We start from the raw sequence: 15,304 nt of genomic DNA on the forward strand, positions 1-15,304 counted from the left end.
GGCTAATCAGAGAAATTTCTTAATTAGAAGTGGAACAAATCATCTGAACATGACAGAGTAACCTATGAACTGTAGTACAGAAATCTTAGTATAGACAATCAGTGATCTCATGGCATGGTGAACCAGCTTCCCACTTTCAGAGCATAAACCAACACATAGGGCAGGTAGACATTATAGATGGCATAAAAAGGAACATTTCCAAAATATATCAATCCATCTATTAATCTATTAATTTAATAAATATCATTAACATTTTATTACATAATATCTCTAAGTTCTAACACTAAGCACTGTGAAAAATACAAACAATAAAATGTGGTCTCTATTTAAAAAGAGCACTTTAAGTACAATCAAAGTAAGCACTTTAGGGTACTGCTAACATTTTGCTTGGATTAGGATGGTGGTATTGATAATTTGGACAACAAGGCTTAATAGACCCCAAAAGGTACAACACTGAATAATTTTGCCTTCATGAAGTAATTATCAGAGTGAAGTACAGCTTTCTAGGTAATATTTAGGCCAACTAATTTTGAGAACCATGGAGATACAAATGTTAAATTTTTTTGTTATGTGTCACACGATATAATACGGTTCTTAATTTTGGGAGGAAGGGCATTTATCCCTTTGGCAGTCTACTGAGGCCTCTTAGAAGTATCTGTTCCTGAAATGCTCTTTAAAATCAATGAAATTTCAAACATGGAATTACAAAGAAAGCCAATGAATTGAAATTCACTTATATTCATGAATCTCTTCAGGGTTCCCCGGTTAATAACCCTGGTGGCTGGGGTTGAAGAATGTTTGGCAGAGTAGAAGTGGGATATAGTCACGGTGGGTGTTATGGGTTGAAATGTGTTTCCTCAAAATTCAAATGTTGAAGTGCTAATCTCTAATGACTCAGGATGTAACCTTATTTTGAAATAGGGTTGTCATGCATATAAATAGTTAAAGTCCTACTTGAGTAGAGTGGACCCCTATCCAACATGACTTGTGTCCTTATAAAAAGGAACACATGCACAGGAAGAACACCGTGTGAAAGCTGGAGTTATACTTCCACGAGCTAAGGCACACCCCTAGCCAAGAAGCTTAGGAGAGAGGCCTGTAACAGATCCTTGCCTAGAGCCTTCAGAGAGAGCATGGGCCTGCCAACACCTTGATCCTGGACTTCTAATCTGTAGAATTGGGAGAGGATACATTTCTGTTGTTTAAGCCATTCAGTTCGTGCTAGTTTGTTATGGCAGCCCTTATAAACTAACACAGTAGGAGAAGAATGATGATCTTTTCCAAATTTCTTGATTAGGCTTATAGATTGTTATAACAGAGAAGTAACGGGTACATTAAAATTTGGTTGCCCAGAAACATTCTGAATGGTGAGGGATAATTGTGAAGTAAAGAAATTAAAGGTTAGGGAAACAATATTGTTTCTGGAAAATGGATTTTAGTGTCAGAAAGACCTGGGTCCAAAATCTAACTCTGCTGTTTATTAGCTGTGTCACCTACAATATATTAATCTCTCTGAGCCTTAGTGTTCTCATCTGTTGAATGGTAGTGATAATAAATTTCTAGCTTATATAGTTAAAAAAATAAAAGACAAAGTCTGAAAATAAAACAGAACATCTTAAAACAGGGCTATGTACTGTGCTAAGTATTCAATAAATGAAACTCTTGCTAGTATCTATTATTATTATTCCCCAATTAGTGTTTACACTTATAATAATTCCCCTATAGGAAGAAAGGAAAACCAGTTTTGTTATTGCTTTTCCCCTTTTACACTAGATATGAGAATCTTGCAATGTCCTTGGTTTGATGGCTATAAGAGAATTATGGATATATCATTATGAACCTAACTAGGAAATTTATTGGTAGAAGGAATTTATAGCTTTTTAAGTGAAGTGATTTAATTTTTAAAATAAATGTTTTAGTTTATTTACAATCCGGCGTAGCACTGACTTATCCAAGAAAACAGGTTAACCAAATCAAACATTTCCAGTCTAGAAAGGTCTCATAAAACATTTTTCTTTGTGTCCCAGAACATTTTATTTCATATACGTAGAAGGACAATAGTCAAACCCAGAATATAATTTTTTGATACAAAGGTAATGCTTTTTCATTTTAGAATTTTTAAAAATATAAAGAAGAAAATAAAATCACTATTCACCACAAAAGCCATATATTTTTAAAAAATCACTACTAATGACATACATATTCATGTGTATATTTGTGGCTAAAAATGTACTAATAAATGTGGCTCAGTTTGTCCAAATTGTTTTGTATTTTTCCTCCTTTAAGAAGTTTTATCCTGACAAGTTGTATTATTTTTCAAGAATATAACACTTAACAACTTCAACATGTGTCCATATATTTACATACCCTATAATTTCTTAACAATCTCATATTTTGTATATTTACATTGTTTTAAAGCATTAAAAATCATTAAGTTAATATTCTTGAGCATAATTCTTTGTGAATCTCTTTCATTATTTTCTTAGAAGAAATTCCTGGAAATCGAATTATTGATAGACCACATGAACTCTACTTTTGGGTGACATATGTAAAAAATAAAACCCAATACATCTGATTTGGGATTCATTTTCACATAGAACCTATTTTGATTAAGGTAAGTGAAAAATAAAAGTCTGGTTAAAGAGCCAAAAGACTTATGGATACTTGGAAGCCAAATATCAGCCTTCCTGGTTTAGTGCTCTGCAGACAAGGCCTTGGGTTGCCTGCACCACAACCTCGTCATGATTATCATTGTTTCATTACGGTCTTCATCAAGGTTTTAGTAGCTAACATTTGTGAAATGCTGTAATATGTATTTAATGTATTATTTTAATAAATCCTATCAGTAGTTTTATTTAGTGGGTATTACCATGTCTATTTTGCATAGGAAAAGATAAGTTTAATACATATTAAGTAAATTTCCAGTGTTCCAAATAAATAGCAGAATGAGTTGAAAGTCAAGCCCACTGCTCTCTGATTTCAGAGCTCAGGCTCTTATTCACTAAGCCCCACAACCTCTCCAAACTTTTAAGGAGCCCCAGGATTTTCAAACCTGTTCACAATTTAGATCAACTGTAATCTTTCTTAATTAGACACCTGTTACATCTGCCTTGATTTTTTTCTCCCACCTGAAAATTGTATTTCTACTTTTGGGATGGCCCTAGTTTCCTGTTCAATACCTGAAGCCTGGTAGTACATGACAGGAGCATTTGAAAATCTATGCATTTGAGAAGGATAAACTATGGCAAATCTTTCCCATCCCCTGTGTTCTTGATGCTTCCTGTAAAAGACACTGTGTTCTATATCCTTTCACTCTATTACCTTAGGACTAATTCAGAATTGATGTAATTAGAATTTATTTTAAAACATCACTGGACTGATTCAGAATTTACGTAATTAGAGTTTATTTTGAAACATCACTTATGATGCTTGGGGCAGAGAAAATAGGTTTTTATTTTTAGTGAAGAGCATGAAGAGCATATGTGATTGCTAAAATCTTGTAAACTTGACAGCCAACCTCATTGTAATTCTCAGAAACCAATGTAAAAGGGAAATAATATCCAGAAGATCAGACATGTTATCTAGAAATAATCCCTTTACAATGACTAAAGGCAGGCAAAGGAAAAAACATACATTTAAAGAAAAGCATTTACATAATCTTTTGAATTTTTAAAATACGTTATGAAATACACAGATATTTCTCAACACTGCTGAAACTACAAATGAAGTAGTTCAATTTGATTTAAAAAGTTAAGTGGAGACTTTGGATAACAGTCTACCTTTTAAAAATTACTTCAGTATTGTTAGACAAACTTACCTAAATTCAATTTTTGAAAAACATATTTTATCCAAGACTTGGAAAATAGACTAAAAGAAATGGAATGCAAAAGTTTGCAATAGGCCTTAACACATCAAGCCCTTCTCCTGTTTATAAAGTTTATGATCTATGAGGCTGCTTTTCTAAATTCATTCAGATTTAAAATGTAACATTTAAGTTGTATTTGAGGGGTTGTTTGCTTCTGTATATCGAGAAAATGAAGACAGATGGATTTCTGGAGATCTCATTGATGCATTTATTACCATATAAAGGAAATAGAATGAGAGGGAGAGAGGAAGAGACCGAGAGGTGGAATGAGAGTGAGAGCCCGAGAGAGGACAAGTTACTTGCAGGTTTACTGTTTGGGTCTCGTTGGTGAGAATGTTTGCAAACCAGAAAGAAAGGTTCTGAATGGCTAAACTTTGGTTGTTCCTCAGTGTCTACTGAAAAATTCAAATCTGCTTGAGTTAGACGTTTTGTGTTGTGGAATTGAGGGAATGATTTTTCCTTTTGCTAAATGTAAGCTTCTTCAGGACATCCAGGTTTTTATGCTGAATATAGGGTTTGGTGCTGAAGAGTGGTTAGGCTCATGAGAAAGAAAGAGGAAGAAAGAGCACCCATTACAATGTCTGGCATAGAAGTTGATATTTTCTTTATCCCGCTTACATAGTTGATGAAGCAAGGGGAAAGTTCTGGAGAAGTTTGCCATTACTTAAAATGAAGAACAGAGATACCTTAAGGTGAAGAGCAGAACTGGAGCTGATAGAAAGAAATAGAAAGATGCTTCCTCTTGTCTCTCTTCATCTCACAAACCATCAAGAATTTACGTTAAAAGGGACTGTTATCTGATATTCTTTGGTTAAGTCACAAATCAGTGTCATGTGTAAGTGTATTTCAGGCTTTGCAAAAATCAGGCATGAAAATGCACACTGATAAATTACCTTCTTCTTACACACTTAACAGGATTCCTATAATGGTAGGCACAAAGTGGCGTTGAGAGACAATTCTCCACAGGTGTCTCGACTTTTCTAAACATTTTGTGGGTGAGGCCCTAATGGATCTTTGTCCTAGACGTCTTTACAAGGATATCTGAATAGTGAAAAATTGTCTTCCTCCAGAGGAAAGAGGAGGCATACTTGCTGTACATTATAAAAGATTCATTTTCTTTAAGCTCAGAGTTTCTTGTTATGCAACTCACTTCCTCACTACATCTGTAACATTCATCTGAGTCTATTCACATCACCCCATGAGACTTGGGAGGAAAAGGGAATTGCTACAAATATTCTGACGGTCATGCTGTTTGCTGTGCCTTAAGTAGTAAATGTCCTCTGTTGTAATCCCAGGAGTCTCAGGTCTTTTGCCAGCATCCACAAAACTGGCAGCCTAACTTGTTAAACTCTAAAGACCCTTCACTGTTCTTATGGATAGGTTTTAAATAAACACCTCTTGAGTAACTAAACAGTTTTCCTGGAAAATTTATAGAACTTGATTTACATAAAGTTGAATTACAACTTTTAAATAGTATTAACGTATATTGGAAAAATCAAGGAGTACCCATTTCGACTGGATTCATCATCTTGGCCCTCAGACGTGTTAAAAAATATTATTCTAATGCTTTTTAAAATGATGAGGGAGACTTTATTCAAGACTATTGCAATATTGCAATTGGGGGGAGAGATCAAACTCAACTTCAAGTACAACAAAGACAGCTGAAGACTGATAGCCAACAAGCAGAATGATGGGCTCAGTGGATGGAAATTAATAAGATAAGACATCAAGAGTATAAGAATTCTTGCCAAACTGAATTACTAGGATTTTTGCTGAAGGCAGGGCAAGGGCAGATGTCAAGGGTAGGGGAATAAGGAATTTGATCCCTTGTCAAGGGTGATCATATACTAAAAGTGTGGGAATTCTTGCTAAACTGACTTGGCAGGATTTTTGCTAAGACTGGGCTAGGCATACCAAAGACAGGACAGAGGCCAAGATTAAGGTGTAATAGAAAGGAAGGCTTAGAGGAGCCTAACTAAGATTTGGTCAAGAAGAGAGTCTTTGTCAGAGTTCAAAGGTTATGTGTAGAAAAATTCTTATTTGTGTGGATGGAAGGCAGTAGGGCAGTGGATGCTGTGTGTTTCCTCTATAGAAAAATATATCTATATTATTTATCATTCCTTTGTTATGTAGGGTTTCTGTTGACTTCATAGAGAGTAGATGTTTATTGCAGTTGCAGCTCGGATGACACTCCACCCAGGAAACCTGTCTAGATCAACCAAGCCAGAAATATTTCTTGTTTCCAGGAATACCTACAGCTCTCTATTTGTTTCTGAACCTACATTTTGGGGACTCATAACTTACTGCTGTATACTATAGCTTGCAGTATGGGACTTCTAATATGTATTATGTAAAACTTTGTTATCTTTTCTAGATTTGAAATTCATTAGATCTTTAGTCATTTTCTGATTTATATTTGTAAATCCAGAAATGCTTCACACAATTCCTTAGCCATAGCAAGTATCAAAAGTCCCATTTCCCCTTTCCTCCATTTTTACACACATATACACACACACACACACACACACATGCATATATATGTACATTCAATTCATTTTAAACGTTTGCTTTTTAGACTTTAAGATCATATAGGCTGTAACATTCAATGCATTGCATTGAGAAAAATGATGATGAGTGATGGCTATTACAATATTCATGTTTAATGCACCACTTGGCAAATACTAGTAAGACATTACAAAATTCTAAAAGGCATAATTAGAGTTACAAGGTTTGCTTTTTGAATTAGCAGTTAATGCGTGGACTGTCTTTGATATTTCCAAAGCAGCTGAATGCAGCCTTATGTGAATTAACCAGAAAGGGAGTTTGATTTCAGTTTTTACTATTTTAGCTTTGTTTAAAATGTATGTTTGTTTCTCCTAAGCACAGTCTGTCAGGGTCGATTTCTATTAGGTACTTTGAAGCTAGGGGCCATGTTTTTTTATATATGTGTAATTTATGATGCATATCATTTCCTAATAAATGTTTCATTAATGGAATGGGAAGTCTTGGATTTCCTTTTTTAATTGTGAATGATGCTTTTTATCTAGTTATAAAATCATTACATATTCAGTGTAAAACTTTGGAAAGAAAAGATTTCTTTTGTACACACAAAGCACCTTAAATAATAAAACCAAGATGACAACTTTTAACATTTTAATGGACCTATTTTATTTTTGGGGGTAATCTCATGTGTTTCAGAACTTTCATTACTATATATATTTTTAAAATGAAATCATTGTGTATGCTGTTTGTAATACAATTTGCATTAGGTTAATAGTATGTTGTGAATGCTTTCCTATGATATTATTTGTTTACAAGATGCATAGTATTCCACTGTATGGATATAGCACAATTTAATTACCTACTCTTAGAGGTTTAATTTATTTTTAATTTAGTTCTTAAGATACTGTTTTGAAGAATATCATCACTGAAAAATATTTGTGCATATACTGTGCAATTACCTTATTATAAAATCCCAGAAGTGAAATTTCTGGATCAAATAGACATATATATTAGATTTCAGAATGAAGATACTGATTTAAACTACTATTAACATTGCTAATCACTGATACATGCTTAATATTTTGTCTATAAAATACATATATATTATATATACACATATAATGTAATGTATGTATTATATATGTGCATATATATAATATAGATGTATTATATATACTCATATATGTAATATATACATATAATTTTATACCTATAGACAAACATATTATATATATTTGTAGGCAAGGATAGAAAAAATAACATACACAATCAAATGTGTTAGATTCACTTGTCTACTTCTTGTTCAGAGTTACAAAATATACATTATATCAGACTACCCATTTACTTTCTTCTTAAACAAGACTGATGAATCTAATTTAGCAAATAATTTTAAAAATACCAATATTCCGTAAGATATTTTAAACACATTTAGGTTAATCAGTTCTGCTTTAAACTAACATAAAATTATATTTTTTTATTTTGATGTGACTATTTATTCTGGATATTTAATTTATTATCAGTAATTGTTATTTGCATGTGATATTCTATTAAATAATATATGCAAAGTACTGTCTTGTAAATTTTAGGTTGACTCTTATTTATGCAAGTAACTTAAAACAAAGTCTCTGAATTACAAAGCATTTAACAAACTCAGCTGATGATCCAAATACATTAAAGGTAAAAACACAAGTAGGTTAAAAGTAAAAGTATGGCCGGGCACGGTGGCTCACTCCTCTAATCCCAGCACTTTGGGAGGCTGAGGTGGGCTGAGGCTGAGGTCAGGAGTTCAAGACAAGCCTTGCCAACATGGTGAAACCCCGTGTCTACTAAAAATACAAAAGTTAGCTGGGTGTGGTGGCACGTGCCTATAATCCCAGTTACTTAGGAGGCTGAGGCAGGAGAATCACTGGAGCTGGGAGGCGGAGGCTGCAGTGAGCCTAGATGGAGCCACTGCACCACTGCACTCCTGCACTCCAGCCTGGGCGACAGAGGGAGATTCTGTCTCAAAAAAAAAAAAAAAAAAAAAAAAAAAAAAAAAAAAAAAAAGAAAGATCAAACACAATATTTAGTAAACAAAATAGGAAACAAAACTGTGTGTATGTTTTAAAAACTTTAAGTATGTTAAATGAAAGGCAGGTACATAATTTGGAACTCAATTTGTAAGAAAATATGATTATATATGCAAAACAGTTTCCAAGGAGGAACATTAAAATGTTAACATCCATGCAATAAAAAAGGGATAGGAAAATATGTACTATGCTAATACTAATAAAAAGATAGTAGCTATATTATTATCAGAAAGATTAGATTTCAGAGCAAAGAATGTTATCATAAATAAAGGATATAGCTTCATAATAATAAAGGGGTTATTTAGTCAAGAGTATACACAATCCTAAACAATCAGGCACCTAATAGCAGAGTTTCAAAAATATGAAGGAAACATTGATAGAACTGAAAGGTGAGATAAGCACATCATCGGTTATATTCAGAGGTTTCAATACCTTTCAATAATTGATAGAACAACCAGAGAAACATCAGTAAGGATTTAGAGGTGAACAGTACTGACAACCAAATCAACAGAACTGACATTTGTAGAGCACAGCCACTTGCAACAGCAGAATACACATCATTTTCATATGGATGTGAAACATTTACCAAGATAGACCATGTTCTGGGCCATAAAATAAGTCTTAATAAATTTACAAATATTATCAAACCATACAAAGCATATTTTAAAATCATAGTGGAATTAAATTAGAAATCAGTAACAGAAAGGTCACTGGAAAATTCCTAAATATTTGGAAGCTAACATACTTCGAAATAACTCATGAGTAAAGTATAAATACAAAAGGAAATTAGAAAGTATTTTGAGCTTAGTGAGAATTAAACACAAATATATCAAAATTTGTGAGTTACCATAAATGATAATTTATAGTGTTAAATATATTTATTTGAAAAAATTCTCAAATCAGTTACCTCAGTTTCCATTTTAAGAAACTAGTAAGAAAAGGAGCAATTTCATGCTATTGTGGAAGAAACAGAATACTATCAGAGTAACAATCAGTGAGATAGAAAACAAAAGCACAATAAAAAGTATGATGAAATCAAAAGCTCGTTCTTTGGAAACATTTTTGAAATTGATAAATCTCTGGCCAGATTGATTAGAAAGCAACACAACAAATCAGAAATTGCCCATATACGGAATAATATAACTAAAGATTCTACACATATTGAAAAGATAATAAGAAAATATTATGAACAAATTTTTGTAAATAATTTGATAGCTTATATGCCTATGAAAGACATAAGCTATTGAAGTTTGTTTAAAAAGATATAGTTGACCTAAATAGCTCTATTAAAAAAAAATGGTTTGTAGTTAAAAACCACTTTACAAAGATAATTCCAGGTCCAGATGACTTCACTGGTGAATTCTTGGCCTCTTCTAGAAAATTAAAGAAAAGAAAATACTAGGAAAAACTGTTTTTTGACAGAAGTGCAAAGGTGATTCAGGAAAGTTAGTATTTTCAACAAATGGTGCTAGGAAACTACAAACCTGAATGCAAAAAAAAAAAAAAAATCAATAACCTAAATGTAACACTATGAAACTTCTGGAAGAATTAACAGAAATAAACCTTTGTCAATGTGGGTAAGGCAAACATTTCTTAGATGTGGTCAAAATCATGACCAAAATCATGGTTCATAAAATAATAATTTTATAGCTTGGACTTCATAAAATTAAAAACTTCTGCTTTTTGAGCACGGTTTGGGAGAAAATATTTGGAAGTATTCATATACCTGATAAAGGATTTGTTCCAGGATATATAAAGAAGGCTCAAAGCTTAATAATTAATATTAAGCAAATAAAGACGGTCTATAAAATGGACAAATATTTTAATATCCCCTTTACCTAATAAGATATACAATGGGAAATAGGCATATGAAACGATGCTTAACATCATTAGTCACTACATAAATGCAACTTAAACCAAAATGAAATACCATTAAACATTTATTAGGATGGCTGAGATGAGAAACACTGACCATATTAAGTGTTAATGAGAATGTAGAGGAAGTGGACTTTCACACACTGCTAGTGGGGATGTAAAATAGCACAATCAATTTTTTGGAAAAGAGCCTGGCATATACCTACATATGATTCAATCGTTCTACTCTAGACATTGGCCTTCTCTCACAAAAAAAATATGTCCTTACAAATACTTGTAGATATTCAGCACAGCTTTATTTGTAACAGCCAAAATCTGGAAAGAATCCAAAATTCCACAGAGGAATGGATGATTTGTAGTATATCTATGCCATGGAATACTGCTCAGGAATAAAAAATGGATGATCTATTCTTACATGCAACAAAATAGATGATACAGAAAATAATTGTACTGAGGGAAGGAAGCCAGACTAAAACAAAAAAGAGTACATATTGTATGATTTTATTTAGATAAAATTCTAGAAACTGTAAACAAATCTATTGTAGTGAAAAGCAAGTCAATGTTTACCTGGGGAAGACGAGGCAGAAACTTGAGGGAAAGGTAACAATAGGGCACGAGGAAACTTTTGGGGGCAAAGGATATGTTCATTATTTTGATGGTAGTGACAGTTTTAAGGATGTATCCATATGTCAACATCTTTCTGATGGTCCACTTTTAGGTATGTGTTCTTGTTTATGTCAATGTCAGTTATGCTTCAATACAAAATAAAAAGAATTATGTTTATTTTGATTTGAGTATTTGCTTTAGGTATTTATCAGTCAGTAATTGTTATTTGCATTTGATGTTATGCTAAGGCTAATTGTGCAAAGTACTATCTTATAATTTTATTTTAATCCATTTTTAATAAGTAACACTAAACCAAAATGCCCCTATAATGGACAATTTTGAAGACTTTAATGATCTGATTGATATAATGAAGAAAATGATGTGAGGACATGCTTAACTTTTGGATGTCTCATTATGCTGTTTGTACTTTGACATTTATTTTTTTTGGGATCTAAAAACATTTTGAATGTGAATATGTCCTGGAAAAGTGCTTGAAAGTCATTAAGATCATGCATGTATTATACATGTATGCCTAGAATATTCTTGTGTTTGGTGAATGTATATTATGTAGGAGGGGAAAAATATCTCAAGGTTCCTATTTTGCAAATATGAAGAAAGGAGTGACTCTTCAAAATATCTGTTGCCTGTAGTCCCAGCTACTCAGGAGGCTGAAGCAGTAGGAATTGCTTATGCCCGGGAGTTCAAGGATGCAGTGAGCCATGATGGAGCCATTGCACTCCAGCCTGGGGGACAGAGCAATACCCTGTCTATATATATCTAGATGGATATCTGGAGGATCGTGCGGTATTTTTCATGAGGTGTGATTACAAACTGACACATCTAGGACAATCTCTTCCGCTCTGCACACAACAAGGGTGAGGCACTGACCAGCCTGCTGCTGTCTCTCACTTCTGACATGAAGAAAATCAAAATCCTCAGTGCCAGGCTAAGGCAGCTAGGTTAGTATGACGGGTCTCTCTTGACTATTCTTGACATACCAGTTTAGGTTCTTTTATTCCAGTCCACCTTGATGGTTGGGTAAAATATGATTTTCTTCTGTCATATTTAACTTTACTTGGATCAAGCATATACATAAAACTTACATAAAGTATGAATCTTATTTTAAGAAACTGGGCTGTCAACCTCTGTTAGATTGAGTGAATGCCCACAATGTGTTAGGCATACATGGAAATAAAAATCTTTTAAGATTTGTACTTGTAGAAGTGTCTGAGGCATATTTTTCTAAATGTGTTATTATTCTCTTCTTGATAAAGTACTAATGGTGACAATGCAATTTTAGTATCTTGCTACCATTTACTCTGAGCTGTGGCTAAAGAATTTTCTTTTTTCTTTTCTTTCTTTCTTTCTTTTTTTCTTTTTTTTCTTTTTTTTTTGAGACAGAGTTTCACTCTGTCACCCAGGCTGGAGTGCAGTGGCATGATCTTGGCTCACTGCAACCTGTACCTCCTGGGTTCAAGCAATTCTCCTGCCTCAGCCTCCTGAGTAGCTGGGGTTGCAGGCGCCTGCCACCATGCCCAGCTAATTTTTGTATTTTTTAGTAGAGGCGAGGTTTCACCATGTTGGCCAGGCTGGTCTCGAACTCCTGACCTCAGGTGATCCACCTCCCTTGGTCTCCCAAAGTGTTGGGATTACAGGTGTGAGCCACCGCACCTGGCCCAAGAATTTTCTTTATAGTTGGATGTAATTTTGATTTGTCTATCACTGTTTTCCACAATCACATAAAGTTACTTGAAAATGTTAATCAGTCACTCATAGAAAGCCTTTCCTCAATCTCTCTTGTTTGCAATGACCTCACTTGGGATTACTTACACAATAACTGTCACATTACCTTGCTGTTGTTTTTCTTTGAAATTCTCAATAACATCTTGAGGAGCTGTGTGGTGTGATCTGAACTCCTAACTGCTGAAATGGGCTATTTTGCAGACATCCATTACAGCTCATCTTTCCATAGAAAGTGGTATTAAGAGAATGCTAATGATCCTGAAATTGTTATCTGTTGTAGGTCCAGGTCTCACAGCTGAAGAAAAGGCAAGGGATGCTGGTGATTTATAAACTAAATTAGTTCTGTAACTTCTTGTTGGGGCTATGCTGTTAGGTTTCCAAAGGACATGCTAACTTTATTATTTCAACATGAGCTCATAGTCACATTAACTTTTCTCTTATTCAACAAATATTTCTTTCTTTTCTTTTTCTTTTCTTCTTCTTCTTCTTATTTTTTGAGATGGAGTTTCGCTTTTGTTGCCCATGCTAGAGTGCAATGGTGTGATCTCAGCTCACTGCAACCTCTGTCTCCCAGGTTCAAGCAATTCTCCTGCCTCAGCCTCGCAAGTAGCTGGGATTACAGGCATGCACCACCATGCTTGGCTGATTTTTGTATTTTTAGTGGAGACAGGGTTTCACCATGTTGGCCAGGCTTGTCTTGAACTCCTGACCTCAGGTGATCTGCCTGCCTTGGCCTCCCAAAATGCTGGGATTACAAGCATGAGCCACCATGCCTGGCCTCAACAAATATTTCTTAATTGATAGCTTGGGTCAGGTACTAGGGCTTCACTGGAGAATAAGGCAAAACTTTCATTTATCATAGGAAGATCATCTAGTAATCATTTTAGTCTGGACAATATCTTCCATAGTTTATCTTGTGGGTTAAATTGTGTCTCCCTACACACACAAAAATTATATGTTGAGGTCCTAACCTACAGTATCTCAGAATGAGACCTTATTTGAGAATAGCATCACTGCATTATAATTTTGCTGGATAAAATATTCTTGGAGTCTAATTTGTTCTTTGAGCACTTTGAAAATGTCATTCCACTCCCTCCTGGCCTGTATGGTTTCTGTTGAGAAGTCTGTTGTCAGATGAATTGGTGTTCTTTCACATGTTATTTGCTTCTTAGCTCTTGCTGTTTTTTAGGATCTTCTCTTTGCCCTTGACTTTTGATTATTATGTGCTTGGGAATAGTCTTATTTGGGTTGAATCTGCTAGGTGTTCTAAGACCTTTTTGTACCTGGATGTTTATGTCTTTCTCACGTTTAAGAAGTGTTCTGTTATATTATTTCTTTGCAAATGTAATTAGTTGAGATAAGATTATACTGGAGTAGGGTGGACCCTAATAAAATATGACTGTTGTACTTATAAAAAAGATGACTGTATGAAAATATAGAGAAATGGAGAGAACACATAGAGATGATAATGGCAGAGATTGGAGTTATGCAGCTACAAGCCAAGGAATGCAAAAGATTGCCAGAAAACCAGCAGAAGTTAGGAGGAGGCAAGGAAGGATCCTTACAAGTTTCAGAGGGATCATAACTTGGTCAACAGCTTGAGTTTTTTATGTTAGCCTCCAGTACTGTGAGACAATATATTTCTGTTAAGTCATCCACTCTGCTGTATTTTGTTATGGCAGTCTTAGGAAATTGATACAACGTGTGTTTAATATTTTTATTGATTATTAAAATTTTTGCCTCTTTGGATAATTGTTAATCTGTAACTGTCAGTCTTCTTTGGTTACTTACTTACTTCTTTGAGGATTTGATAAAATAAATGTAGCTTCAAAACAGAAAGTTGATGCTAAAATTCTAACCTCCTGAAGTTAGAAAGGATTTCCCAATGTCTGATTCAACCTTCTATTTAATGTAGTAGTTTCCCTCCATAACAAAAATGCTATATTGTGTTCCCAGTCAGAGTACTTACAAATATGGGTGGTCATTACCTTATAGGATGGTACTTTCAATTTAAATTTTAAAAATTGTGATAAATATACATAGCAAAAAGTGTATCATCTTAGTGACTTTTAAGTGTAAATTTCAGTAGCATTAAGTATATTTGCATTGTTGTACAATCTTCGGAAATTTTTCATCTTCCAAAACTGAAAATCTAAACCTATTAAACAACAATTCCCATTTCCTATCTGGAAGCTCTGTTAGAAAGTTCTTTTTTCTAGTAGAATTAAATTATCTTCGAGCTACTGAATTGCGTTAATTCTAATTCTGCATATTGGAGCTGATCCAATTGGCATAATGCCCATTCTGTTAAAAAAAAAAAAAAAAACGCTGTAAACTATTATTGTTATTGTTGTTGTTATTTTCTTATTTGCCTTCCAGAGATGCACGGTCTATAATATCTTCATGTTTAACCCAGCAGCAATTCCTTCTGCCTTGTGTCTAATATTCTTTGGAATTTTAGTTCCTTTTTTTATTTTATCCAGCTCCATAATAATTACTTGGTTGTATTTAACTCTCTTCCCATCCTGTCCTTTGGTTTTCATAAACCTCTTTCAACTTGTCCAAGATATACCACAGAGGAACATTCTGAAGACCTTCAGGATGTACCTGTAATGTTTCCAATTTGGCATTGAAAGGGAGTGAA

This window comes from Colobus angolensis, unplaced genomic scaffold (genome assembly GCF_000951035.1).
Source record: "Colobus angolensis palliatus isolate OR3802 unplaced genomic scaffold, Cang.pa_1.0 Scaffold258, whole genome shotgun sequence".
Lineage (NCBI taxonomy): Eukaryota > Metazoa > Chordata > Mammalia > Primates > Cercopithecidae > Colobus > Colobus angolensis.